Below are 14,148 nucleotides of genomic sequence, written 5' to 3'. Positions count from 1 at the left end.
AATAGGTGGCGATTTAGGACGAGCATACTCCTAGGAATCACTGGGCGAAAGGAAGAGTCATCGCAATTCATCTAGGCTCAGACGGGCAAGCAAAGTGGTGGCACTCCCATGTATCGTTTTGAGGACTTACGTTCCAAATCAGCGCCATCTATGGTTGACCGCCGTCACTAAAAGTAAATGAATTTAGAGTTCTTCTACAGAAATTATTTCCGAACTTTGCTTTCTCAAAATTCTCGTAAATATTAAATTTTGCTTAATTTCTTGTAAATTAACTTTACAAATTATGAAAAATGTATGCATAAAAATGTTTTTCATAAGTTAAATGTTCATTCAGATAATAAAAGTACAATTTCTTTTGATTGAAAGAAGTGATATCAATTATCACAGTGAAGCGATAATAGTTTATAATTGTAAAAATATGAATTCCATACCATATTTCATTATTTTTTCCACAACAAGAATAATACTGCAAATACTGTGCATATAATAAATTATGACGAGGAGAAATAATTGTTAATTTTTATACAAATTGAAATAAACCCCATAAAGTGGATTTAACTTTATTTAGAATGCTTAAAATATATATTTTTTTCTAAATAAAATAAAAAAATGATAATTAAATAATTTCCTTATTGAAAATAAGCAGTGAATACAATTTGAAGGTTACCAATAATTGCAACAGGCTCCTGAAATTCTTCCACGGGCATTTCGACATTTTCGAGATCTATCATAGACTTCTGCAGTTCGTCCACAGGTACTCCAGGTCGATCCAGATCTATCACAGGCATTTCTTCCGTTTCAATTTCCACTTCACCCATTTGTATCTCGCTTGCCATATTTTGTGAATTTGGCAAAAACAATGTTGGAACAGAATCATTTTTAACATTTTCTTTTCACTGTTTCGTTCCAAATAGGCACTATTTTTGAAATGCCAACAGCATACGACGAGATGCTTTTTTCGAATATCCTCATAATTAAGTTCATCATATAAAGGCCATTGAATTGCAGTAAGCCCTTTCAGACCCAACGATTCTTTATGAGGGAAGCGATGAGATTTTGTGTGCCCTGTCGATGTGCAGCCTGAGACACTGCATTTTCTGCCCATCATCTCAAATATTCATACATCCAATGATGTTAATACAATTACTTTGACTTATATTTATATCCATATTTATATCACCTGTAAGTGATTTGTTACTGTTTCAAAATATGAAAACAAAAACCTAACCTCTAAGCAAGCAAATAGCACTTTCTTTTTTTATTCAATATTTACCAATTAACACAATTTCTTAAATCCGCATGTAATAGTAAACACAGTACGTATAACAATATACACAATACAACTTTCAGATAGTGTTATATAATAACAAATTCAATTTCACACTTCGACTAAAGCTTATTTTCAAAACGTCGAAATAATTGAAAATATTGTGTTTGCACATGCGCAGTGAATTTTACTGACATTTAGCGCCATCTAGCGTTGGTTCCCCAACACTAAAACGTAATGTCTAAAATGATATATGGGAGTGCCACCGCTATGCGTGCAAGTTGGAGTAGATCATGTCAGAACCGTTGCCGACATCTACAGAAGATCTGCGACGACTTTATGCATACCTGTACCAAAGTAGTATTCTAAATACTTTGTAATACGGAGAATCGGCTGTTGCTGATCGCGTTGTATGATAATTTAAACTTTAAGGTGAAATTCAATTTGATTTATATATCTTGTACTGAATATGTCGTATTCAAAAATGCACCGCTTAAAGCGCAGTTTTAGATCTAGTAAAACTGTAAAATTTCCTAGAACATGAGAAAGTGAGGAAAAGATTAAGAAATAGGGTTAAGGTCAGTGGGGGCAGGTCAGTTCTGTGATGAGACGTAGACAAATTAGATGTATTTATTAGAGAGCGACCGTGTAGCTGAGAAGTGAAGCGTGAATATTATTTTGTCACCGTGACTTTATCTTTCCTTCTCTTTTTTATTTTGTAACCAGTATTTTATGGATATATTTTTTTCTCGAGATTCATTAAATCTTGTATTCAACTGAAGTGTGAACAAGTAACTTAGTGCTTTTAATTTAAAAAATCAGTGTGTCTCATAACTTATATAATCCTGTTCTCTTTATGAAGTTACCGTTCAGCCGGCCCAGCGCCAAAACCCGGTCAGCCAGCCAGCCACCCGTTAGGAAAATGTCGAAAAACTGAAGAAATTTATTTGCGAAAATACCATTTTAGCGGACCCAGTTCCGGAATTTGGTTAGTCAATTATCACTAGCAACCTGTAAGGAAAGTAAAGAAATTCAAGCAATTTTGGTGAGCATACATTTATGGGGTGAGTAATAGTCAGTTATTTTTATTCATGATATCTTCTAGAACACACGAGTAACAGTGTTCTACAACGTCGACACAACACAGTTGCGGCAGAGTTCCAGTACCGCATAGTAGTTACAGCTCTGTCATCTAATTGTCATAACTGTCTGAGTCCAATGATACAGCCAAAAACCTCAAAATATCACCTGCTCCCTCGCGATAAATATTTGTATCAAATATTTGAAGCCGCTTAATATGAGATTTTTGTTTGCAAATTTTCAGCCCAATAGCATCCATATTGGATTAGTAATCGTAAGTTATGTGCATTTCGTTTTTTGCATTTTTTAGCTAAACTAATCTTTAGAAAAATCTTTGAAAATGCAAAGTACTTTTTAGGATCAGCGAGACCCCTTGTCGAAGTTTCGACGTCAGTTTCAACTTCTTTAAGCGTAAACGTTATTCAATGAAAGGTGAAAATATTGGAACCCGTTGTTTCGACTTCTTTCACTTTTAACGCCGCAAACTTACAAAGTTGATCTTACTGATTTAACCTTCATTTTGACTTCAAACCATGTTGTCCCATTTCAGCTTCTCTTTCAACGTGATAATTGCTTTCAGGAGAGTTACTCAATTGTAATAAATTTAATTTTCAACACACCCTTCACCCACCCGAGAAAACGGCTAAAGTGGAGTAGATAAATTAGAAAGCTCAATATAGTTTTTTAAGCGCAGACTTTTCATTTTGACTTGAGGTATGTAAGCAGTCAATGAATTAATTCATTTCACAAACCATTCTTTGCACCCGTTTGAAATGTTTTGGGTTTTATCTGTCTGTTTTCAGTTGTATATAATGCGAAATAAAAACAGGATACACGATAAGAAGGTTTTCGTTGATCATAATTTGACGAGGAAGGCATTATATTATATGCATGCATTAGGCACTATGCATTATATTCATGCGAGCGTGTGAGCGTGTGTGTGTATAGGGGGGGGGGGGGGGGGGGGGGGGTTGAAAACAGGGTATTCTTTTCATCTTGTAACATCAAAATATCCTAAGAAATACACATCCAAACAAAAAATGTTTCTTCATGTATTCCATAATGATTGTGAAAAACGCTGAAATAAAGATGAGACCACAATATCGTTTCACCTTCATTTCGGATGCAAAGCTTGTAAAAACGGTAATAACTACAACTTTTATAGTCGAAATGAAGGCGAAAATACATTAGCTGACATTGAGACTTTAACTTCATTTCATCTTCATTCACCTTCATTTATGAAAGTAAAAGAAGTTGAAAGTGACGACGAAACTTTTTCTCGCCAATTTCTTCATGCAAAATTAGCAATGAAGCAAAGCGCAAAACAGTTGCACACAATTTTATCATCAAACTTCCGTAATCGGATCCGAATTTTTACGATTAATATGCCCTGCAAACACATATATCGTAATTTTTTCAAAGTTTTGAACAATGTGAATGATACTTAAGAATAACGGTAATTGTCAAGTAAAACGCCTAGGATATCAACATGGTGATATCTCGGAAAAAGAACTTACTTAATTTAAAATTAAAAAATAAATAAATGAAAAGTAATAAAATAAAATAGATAGACAGCATTATTGACTGTCCTCGACCTATTTTTAAATAGAGTAGGCGAAGTGGCAAGTCGTGTGAGAACATGAATGTGAATAAGAAAAGTTGCTATGGTGATTCGTCGATCCTGAAAACTACACACTGGCTGATATTTCAAAGGACTACAGAAATCCAATCACTATTAGAGAGAATCACATTACGATTAGATAACTTCATAGCTTTAATCAGGGACTATAAAAATTGATATGTGTTTAAAGTTCTAATGTTTCGTCTTAATGAGATTTTCTGCGATTGAAAATTATTCAATTTATCGACATCGCCTATTTCAAAGCTATTTTCGCTTTCCTTATTATTTAAATGAATGTTTCAAATCACGTGATTTCTCAGTTTGAGTGTGTGATGATAGCCTTGTCGCTTGAGAAAAACAGTGTGCGAGCAGCAGTGAATCGCGACAGATCGTTATCTGATCTTTTCGGATCAGTAAAGTGATTAACTCAATAAAGACATTAAATCTTACATCTTAAGAAATGTCTATATAAACGAGTGAGTGATATGTGGGGTTCTCAAAAATGGTCTTCGTCTACCACGTATTCTATACTTAAAATAAAACTTGAAATATTCATTATTTCTAACGTTTCTTCTCTGTCTATTCCTGATCTGCCAAATTAATTATTTATAAACAGAAACATTGAACAAATGGTCCGTCGAGCCGGATAGATGATCGTGAAAAAACATTCAAAAGTGTGAAATTGATACAGAAAAGACCAAAGTAAGAAATTTTATTAAATGAAAGCATAGGAACTAGGTGGAAAATATGACGGTTTGAGGTCACATAGCAAGGATATAAGCTGGTGACAACATCTTCGCACGTACTGTAAGGCAGTCTTCCTTCTTCAAGCAGTCTGTACTGTACTCTTTCATGCTGTCATTCTTCACATGAAAGAAGAAATAACAGGTTTGTCAGATGATATTTGGATGATTGTCAACACATTTAATTTTAGACTTCATCGATTTCTAACCTTCTCCAGTGGTAAGATGACAACTTTAATTTACCCACAATGAGAGAGGCACATTCTGGCAAATAAAATAATAATAATAATTCACATTGTAGTATTTCAGTGATGATTTATTGACATTTTATGAATAAGTATGCTCTCACACACTCAAATTTGCTCGCCTTGTTAGAGCACTTTAAAAGTAAAGCAAATCAGTTCTTTAGTTTGCAAATGAAGACTTTTCAATTTTAGCTGAATTATCAGCAACTGTCAGTTTGAATTTCTCCTTTTGTTGAAATGGATCCATTATTCTCTGAGTTATCAGAGATTCCTCAGGCTATTCTACGCACTGAAACCAATTTTAGGAAAATTGGAAAAGCCAATCTAACAGTGGCTACTCTCAAATCAAGGATAGAACTTTCTGACCAACACTGGAAGAGTTGTGAAACCCTGCATCTGGAAATTGAAGCTGGAACTACGTCGGCTGAGCGTAAGAAATTTGAATATTTCACAAAGTCTAAGTATCTCGCTATTGAAAATGCTTATCTCCATGCGCGAGCTTTTCTATATGATCAGTTGGTCTTGTTTACTCCTGAAACTAAGGCTAATGAAAGTTTAAATCAGTCTCCAATTATTTGTCATGATTCCTTGCCTGGTAAACTTCCTCAAATGACTGTACCGGAGTTTTCTGGAGACTACAAGGATTGGGAGAATTTTCGCGATTTATTTAATGCTTTAATAACTCAAAACGATTCCTTGTCAAATGTAACAAGATTACACTATTTCAAATTGTCCTTAAAGGGCAAAGCTAAAGATTTTTTAAGACATGTTTCGATAACTGATGCTAACTTTATCTCCACTTGGGAGTCGCTAAAGACAAGATTTGACAATAAGAGAGCTTTAATCTCAACTCATTTACAAGCCTTTATCAATCTTCCTAATGTGTCAAATAATATTCTGGAAGACTTCAAAAATTACGCGATAAAACAAATAAGTCATTGACGACTCTCAAAAATCTTAAACGCTTAACAGAACATTGGAGTGATTTACTTGTTTTTATAATGGTTAAAAAGTTTGATATCAGTGCTCAGGTGGTGGTCACTCACATTGGAGAGAGTGTCTGAACATACTTTGATCCCGTTAGGAGTATACGCCAGGTGGCACAGCGATTGCGCTCCCCGCACCTCACTCCGCTAGTCTATGTTCAAAATTTGCAAAATGGTCAACAGTAACCACGGTAACTGTTCGTTGTTGCTGTTTTCACCGGAAACATACTTCACAAATAATTTCACAATCTTTTCTTTTCATAAAAACATACTTTCATACAGAAAACAGTCCAAAAACAACTAGAAATGCATAAATAATTATTCTGAAAAATTATTTATGTATTTCTACTTGTTTTTATATTGTTTTCTGCAATTTATTTAGTTATTAAGTCTATTATCCGAAAAGTATCTGGGTATAATCGCAATTATTTGAACGGTCATCTATTATCTTATCTTAGTGATATGAGTATACGCTAAATGGCTCCAACGTCGAGTTTGTTGCGACACATCTAAAGCATTGAGTGACCACCGCCTGTTAGTGCTCTCAAGGAATGGGAGATGCATATTAGTGCTAGCATTGATTATCCCACTTATCAGCAACTTGACTCATTTTTGGAGACTCGAATACGTATTTTGGAGGCTATGAAAGGTTTAAAACCTGATGCGAGTTCTCAAGAAAAGAGTAGGTCTTCAAAACAATCGGGAGTTAGGAGCCACAACGCAACGTCTAGCTCAAAGTACTTCCTTTGTAAGCGTAATCACTGTTTATTTAAATGCAACTAATTCAAAGTTCTGTCTGTGAACAGGCGTAGGGAAGTTGCTACAAATAATCATTGTTGTTATAATTGTCTCACGCCCGGACATCGACCTTATAATTGTGTTAGTAAATTCAAATGTTACAAGTGCGGTAGGAGACATAATTCCCTGTTGCATTCCGATGATTATAATTCAAATCCCACCTTATCACCAACTAACTCTGCATCGGTTACTTCTCAACTGGCAGTTTCGGGTTCTCTCGCGTCACAATCAAATGATCCCGGCAATTTCACCGTGAAGGTAGGGCTAAAACATGTTGCACTTAAAGAAGCAGACGATCAAGTTTCGTTTAATTTTCTGAATAATCATCAAAATATGTCGCGCTCAACCTTACTCGCTACGGCTGTTATTTCCTTCCAAGCCGAAAATGGAAGATGTCACAGATTTAGATTTGTGCTGGACCAACGATCTGAATGTTGTTTTATTATCGAGAGAGCAATGAAAATATTAAATCCACGCTACTAAAAGGTTAAAGCAGTAGTATAGGGGTCTTACTTCCTGGTCTCCAACAGGGTATATTGGGTTCTCTTCCTGCGCAAAGTACTTTTTTTGTTTGGATATTATGTGGGCCGGTTTCAGTCACAAATAAGATAGAAATTAACATTCCAGTTACAGGACATCAAGCTATTTCAGCAGAAGTCTTGCATGAAGAATTAACCCGGTTCTGGGAGTTGCAGAAAGTTCCCTTTTAAAATAATTTGACAGATGAGGAGATGTTTTGTGATGAGCATTTCACCACAAATTACCAACGAACAAAAGACGGGCGTTACATGATACGCTTACCTTTCAAAAACGGTCATCCCATAAAAATACGTACATCCTTGGAGAGAGCTAAGATCGTTTTGCATAAAGTGCTTCGTCGTTTATCAGAGAAATCGGAATTATTGTTACAATACTTAAGTTTCTTATCAGAATATGAAAGCCTTGGACACATGGAATTTCTTCAAGAAAACAAATTGGATAGTTTTCTACAAACTATGTATTTGCTTCATCACCCTATCTTAAGAGAAAGTAGTTCCACTACTAAGTTGAGGGTTGTTTTTAATGCTTCCAGTTTAACTTCCAATAATTCTTCCTTGAATTCGCATCTTCACATCGGTCCTAAGATTCTGATTGATTTGGTTCCAATCATTATGAATTGGAGATTACATCGCTTTGTTTATATGGCTTACATTGAAAAAATGTTGAGACAAATTCTAATTGACCCTCGAAATTGCGACTATCAAAAAATTGTCCCGATTCCCCCTGATGAAAAGCTCGTCGCTTATAGACTTTTAACCGTTACTTACGCTACTGCCTGTGCTCATTATTTTCATTTTCGAAAATGGGCCGCAAATGAACCCAAACTATTTGAAGATTGTTCCTCGGGAGAACATAAACGTGCTATCAAATTTCCATGAGCGGAGGATGCTCAGCTGAAGGTTCTAGGTTTATTTTGGGATCCTGAGTCTCATTCATTCCTTTTTAAAGTGACTTCTTCTTTAGTCGAAAACCCAACAAAACGGATTGTTCTTTCATTAATAGCTAAGTTGTATGATCCTATGGGTTGGATAACTCCAGTTATAATAGTGGCAAAAATTTTAATGCAGAAACTGCAGCTGCCTAAACTCGACAGGCACGACAGACTACTGGATGATCTGGAAATTAAATGGTTAAATTATCATGGTTCTCTGAGAAAATTGTAAGCACTTAAAGTAACCAGATGGACACGACAACTGCAGACAAACTCTGAATTTGAGCTTAAGGGCTTTTCTGACGCTTCGTCAAAAGCTTATTCCGCTTCCGTTTACATTAGAATTCTTCGTGAGGATTTAAAGGAGGCTCAGGTTTGCCTACTAATGGCTAAATCTAAAGTGACTGCTGTTAAATATGTATCAATTCCTCGTTTGGAGTTGTGTCGAGCTGCGGTGCTAACCAAAACACTTAAGTTTGTCATGAAAACTATGTCATTGGTTAAATTCCTGTTTACTGCCACACTGATTCCGTAAAAGTTTTGGCTTGGCTAGGAAAACATCCTTCTAATTGGACTGTGTTTGTTGCCAATAGAGTTTCCCTAATTCATGAGCTGGTAACTCGCGTGAAATGGCGATATATTTCTACTGAAGATAATCCGACCGACTTAGCTACACGGGGACTCACGCCCGAAAAATTGATAAGGCATTCCTCATGGTGGCAAGGCCCACCTTGGTTAACTTTGCATTCCTCAAAAAGACCTGAATATCGTCACGCAGACCCGTCGCAATCAAATTTAGAACAGCGGCCACTAGAGAGTCATCATGTTTTGAGTGTGATCAAAAGCCCATTCAACTTGATGCTTGAATTCTCCTCTTGGCCAAGATTGCTTTGCGTAACGGCCTATTGTAAAAGGTTTGTTGATGCCTTTGTGCTCAAGCACTCAAAACTTAATAAGCCTAAACCTAAATTTTCAACCATTACTCTTAATACGATTGAAATCCAACAAGCTGTTATATTTTTGATTAAATTTGTCTAGAAAAATTCCTTTTCTAATGAGATGAAAGCTTTGAACGAAGAAGGTAGGGTGCTTCCAAAGAACTCGCTATTAAAATGTTTGAATCCATTTTTGGATTCCAACAATCTCCGAAGGTTAAGTGGAAGATTACGGCATGCTTCTATCAGTTTTGATGAAAAGCATCCTATCATTTTGCCGCGTCACCACATAAGTGAGCTTATCGTCATGAATGCTCACCTACGATCTTTACACGGTGGCCAGCAATTAACTTTACATATGCTCAGATAGCGTTACTGGATTTTAGGAGCTTGATCTTTGGTTAAACGACTGATCAAATGTTGCCTAGAGTGCACACGTGAGAGAGCGGCTTTGTCTCAACAACTTATGGGGAACTTACCTGAATTTAGAGTAAACCCACATCGTCCATTCACACATTCTGATGGGGACTATGCAGGCCCATTTAATATTCGCTTTGCTTCCGGAAGTGGCAGAAAGAGTCACAAAAGTTACGTTGCGCTTTTCGTCTGTTGTTGTACGCGAGCTGACCATTTAGAACTCGTTTCTGATTATTCATCTGCCGTTTTTCTCGCTGCCTTTCAACGATTTTCTTTAAGGCGAGGAAGACCTATATACTTGTACAGTGATACTTGTACGACATTTCACGGTGCTGATCGAGAATTAAAAAATTGCCTTTTGAGTTCACAACTCAAGGTACTTCTTGGCATTTCATACCTCCTTCCTCCCCTCATTTTGGGGGTTTATGGGAGGCTGGAGTAAAGAGTTTTAAACACCATCTGAAAAAAATTGTAGGTGCACAAACTCTTACATACAGAGAGTTTTAAATTCTTCTTACTCTTATAGAAGCTTGCCTCAATTCCCGTCCTATTGCCCCTCTTTCAATTGATCCTAAAGACTTTTCCTATCTTACACCTGGAGATTTTCTGATTGGGGCCCCTTTGACTAGCATTCCAGAACCCTTATTGTAATTTACTTAGGAAAATCGTTTAAATCAATGGCAGTTGGTACAAAAAATGTCAGAGATTTACTGGAGAAGGTGGGCTGTTGATTATTTACAGACTTTACAAAAACGATGCAAATGGTTCAACAAAGAGCTAAATCTTGTGATCGGTGAAATCTTTCTTGTGAAACATGATTCTTACCGCCTTCTAAATAGTTGTTAGGCCGTATAATTAAATGATATAAGGGTGGAGACGATTTAGTACGTTCTGTTCGTGTAAAAACTGCCAGTTCGGAATACAATCGTCCGATTACTCATATTTGTCTGTTATCAATCAGAGCGAAAGAAATTAGCGAAATCTGAACAACTCTTATTAATTAGACTTAAAAATAAAATATTCTTTAAACTTAGTAGATTATGGGGGGCGGCTAAGACTGTTAAATTTTAGTTACATTTATACTGTTTCTTTACGGCGGGCGGCATATGCGTTGTTGACAAATACTCGACATCGCCTATTTCAAAGCTATTTTCGGTTTCCTTATTATTTAAATGAATTTTTGATGTCACGTGATTTCACAGTTTGAGTGTGCGATGATAGCCTTATCACTTGAAAACACCAGTGTGAAAGCAGCAGTGAATCGAGACAGATCGTTGTCCGATCTTTTCGAATGAGTAAAGTGATTAACTCAAAAACATTATATCTCACATCTTACAAAAATGTCAATATAAACGAGTGAGTGATCTGTGCAGTTCTCAAAAATGGTCTTAGTCTGCCAAGTATTCTATACTTAAAATAAAAATTGAACTATTCATTATTTCTAACGATTCTTCTCTGTCTATTTCTGATCTGGCAAACCTAATTACTTACAAACATAAACATTAAACAATATGCGAATCCAATAAGCACGGAGGCAAATGAATTCAATTTTAGAACAACCATCAACTTGGTTCTAGACTTTAATGGAACTAAATATGAACATTTTATTCAGAAAATTAAACATGCAAAAGCTAGAACAAAAACGAACGAAAGAAGAATTTTAAGAATCGGCATCAATACTCAAAAACAAAAGGACGAGAAGCAGGCTAAATAAGAATAGATGGTGTTGCCGACTACGAGGATTTGTAAAACAGACTACGACACCTATTCGGCGAAAGGGAGACCTACACTTCTATTAATCGACAAAGAGAAACCTGTCAAATGGGAACAACTGAAGGATTAGACACCTTTTTAATAGGTTTCTTAAAATACAAGACAAAAGTCAACATAATTCAGATGGAAAAAAATATCATCGGTTGAGTTGAATATTCGGCTAGGATCAGAAAGTTAACTGGGAGTTAATACTTTTCTACAAAACATAAGAGAAGAATATGAAATAAAAATTAATCCTCAACATCCATAATATTTAAACGAAGCATTTGCTGCAGCATATAAGGTCGAGGCAGCCGTCAGAACAAGAGTAAACAATTAAGAAACCAGATCATTTAAAACAAAAAGCAAACTTTATAAAAAAACAAGACAAAAAGAGGGAGTAGATAGAGGAGGAAGAGGAAAAGAAGAATCAGCAGCGGAAGAAATGACGTGAATGATACGCGACATAAAAATTGGCGTGTATCAAGTAGAACTTGCCCCATCTTACGTTCAAGACAAGCTGCAATGAGAAGAAGATGAGTTTCAACTAGATTCGCGACTTAATAAACCTGGTTTGATCAGAGTACGAGTATTTTCTCGTTTCCGAAATGCGACAAGGTACCAGCTGTGGATAGCGTTCAATGAGATCGATGACATAGGATCAGACAATAACGAAACGCTTCTCGGTTATTACTGCACATGTAAGTCAGGAGCCAGAACTCTTGGCACTTGCACACACATTGCAAGCGTTTTATGGTTCCTGGGTTATGCACATCACCAGCAACACGTAAAGTATCCTCAAACTTCCTTGCTACAAAGGATTCTAGACGCTGCTAATAGAAGTGAACAAGCGAACCCGAATCAAGAGCCATAAATAGTTTAATATTTCGCAAAAGCTACTGGGATTGGTTTTATTCGCTGATCATGGGTGCTTAGCGTTCGGCTCTCTTGCGAAGGGTACACTATTATTATCGGAATGTGCGTAGCAGTTACTAATGTTACTTTGGGTACCATTTTTACCTTTAAAGAAGTGATTAATTAGTCAAGTTACAATCTTGGGCGCTTAGCATTTGATCGTTTTGAGAAGCGCGCTATATGAGTCATCTGTGTAGGCGAAAATATGACAGAACACGCTCTGAACCGTAATTTCTATGTTGACATCGCTTTCGTAACTAAATCTATTGTAATTCGTTCTATTCACTGATCATGAGCGCTTAGCGTTCGGCACTCTTGAGAACAGTACAATGTAATTATCGGAATGTATGCACTAGTTAGTAATGTTACTTTGGGTACCATTTCTGCCTTTAAAAAAGTGATGAATTAGTTAAATTAAAATCTTGGGCGCTTAGCGTTTGATCGTTTTGAGAAGCGCGCTATATGACTCAACGGTGTAGGCGAAAATATGACAGACCACGATCTGAACCGTGATTTCTATGTTGACATCGCTTTCGTAACAAAATCTGTTGTATTTCGTTTTATTCACTGATATTGAGCGCTTAGCGCCGCATAGCGCTAAAACTGTCCATTTTTTTTTTGGTTTTTTACGGATATTTCATCCGGCACTTATAACCTTAAAAATTACAAAGTTTCAGCTAAATCCACCGAAAGCCATTTTCCCATACATTTAGTGCGGGGTCCTTTTAAATATTCGATGAAAGGAGTAACATTCTAGTATATGGTATTATAGAGAGAGATTTTTAGACAAACACGCATTCATCTATGATAGCATTAAAGGAAATATCTCTATAGGTCCTAAAACCTTTTTATTTAAAAGACATGAAAAATAATAATAATAAATAAGGATAATATAGCGTTCGCAAATTTCACTAATAGAATCAGCATGATCACTAAATTTAGAGAAAATGGTCCACCCTTGGTACCTAACTGTTTGAAAAAGGAAATTCATCATTTGTATCCTATTGATGAAGAAGAGTATGGTGAAGCTTCTGCACACTTTATCAACAAACAGCATGTTTAAATTAATAATTAAAGAGAATATAAAACTCTCACATATCTAAGAAATTAAATAGATTTATGAGAGATAATCCTTCCAAGAAATTTATGCAATAGACAACATACCTTTTTAGAAGAAACAATATAGATATCCAATAGTCCTACATGAGGAAATTAGGTCACATATAAAAATATGTTATAAGTAAATATTATTAATATATAAAAAACGCGACGCAACTCCTCGTTTCCTATTGATCATCTCCCATCCTCTTCCTTCCCTGATAGCTTGTTCCACCTCTTCCATATACCTACTTTTCTCTAACTGCCTCTTATCACCTGCTTTCACTTTATCCATTCCCTTCCTTATTCCTTCTTCTGCTAAAATGTAATCGATCATAGTCTCCCCTTTACATATAAATTTCACTTCACCCTCTAACTCTTCTGCCCACGCGTTTAAGTCTCCCACTATCAGGACCAGCTCATCATTCCTTTCTTCCACCCATTCCCTTATTACTCTCCAACCTTTCTCTGCTCCTCTTCTTCTATACACACAAACGCTTCCCACTTTCACTGTGAACACTCCGGTTTTCCCTTCTGTGTTTCTCCCTAGCACCTTTACCGCCTCGACTCTCACCTGAGCCCCAATGTCGTTTATTAGCTTCTCTACTTCTTCCTTTCCCGAACCAATTTCTACTTTCATTCTTATAATTACTCTATTTCGCTTTCTTTCCCCTCTCCCTTCTCCTTCTAGACTTCCTTCTATTTCATTCAGTCGTCTGCGCATTCTGTCTTTTTCTTCCTGCAATTTGTTATCATTCCCCTTTGTCTATGCCTCCCACTTACACCTTTTCCTTTTTTCCAATCCCGCATTATAGTTTCC

General features: G+C 36.2%; 1 protein-coding gene across 7 annotated transcripts in view; it reads right to left on the bottom strand.

The window, feature by feature from the left end:
* Positions 1-14,148, bottom strand: part of LOC117175154 (F-box/LRR-repeat protein 7) — a 505,186-nt gene that overhangs the window by 326,980 nt on the left and 164,058 nt on the right. Inside the window, exon 2 of one of the 7 annotated variants that reach the window (XM_033364743.1) lies at positions 2,134-2,278. The exons of the other annotated variants lie outside the window; for them this stretch is intronic. The gene's annotated coding sequence lies outside the window, so the exon portion shown is untranslated. The remainder of the gene's footprint in view (positions 1-2,133; positions 2,279-14,148) is intronic. 7 annotated transcript variants of the gene reach the window in all.

Source organism: Belonocnema kinseyi, chromosome 6 (assembly GCF_010883055.1).
Source record: "Belonocnema kinseyi isolate 2016_QV_RU_SX_M_011 chromosome 6, B_treatae_v1, whole genome shotgun sequence".
Classification (NCBI taxonomy): domain Eukaryota; kingdom Metazoa; phylum Arthropoda; class Insecta; order Hymenoptera; family Cynipidae; genus Belonocnema; species Belonocnema kinseyi.
This window is presented reverse-complemented; position numbering and strand designations above follow the sequence as displayed.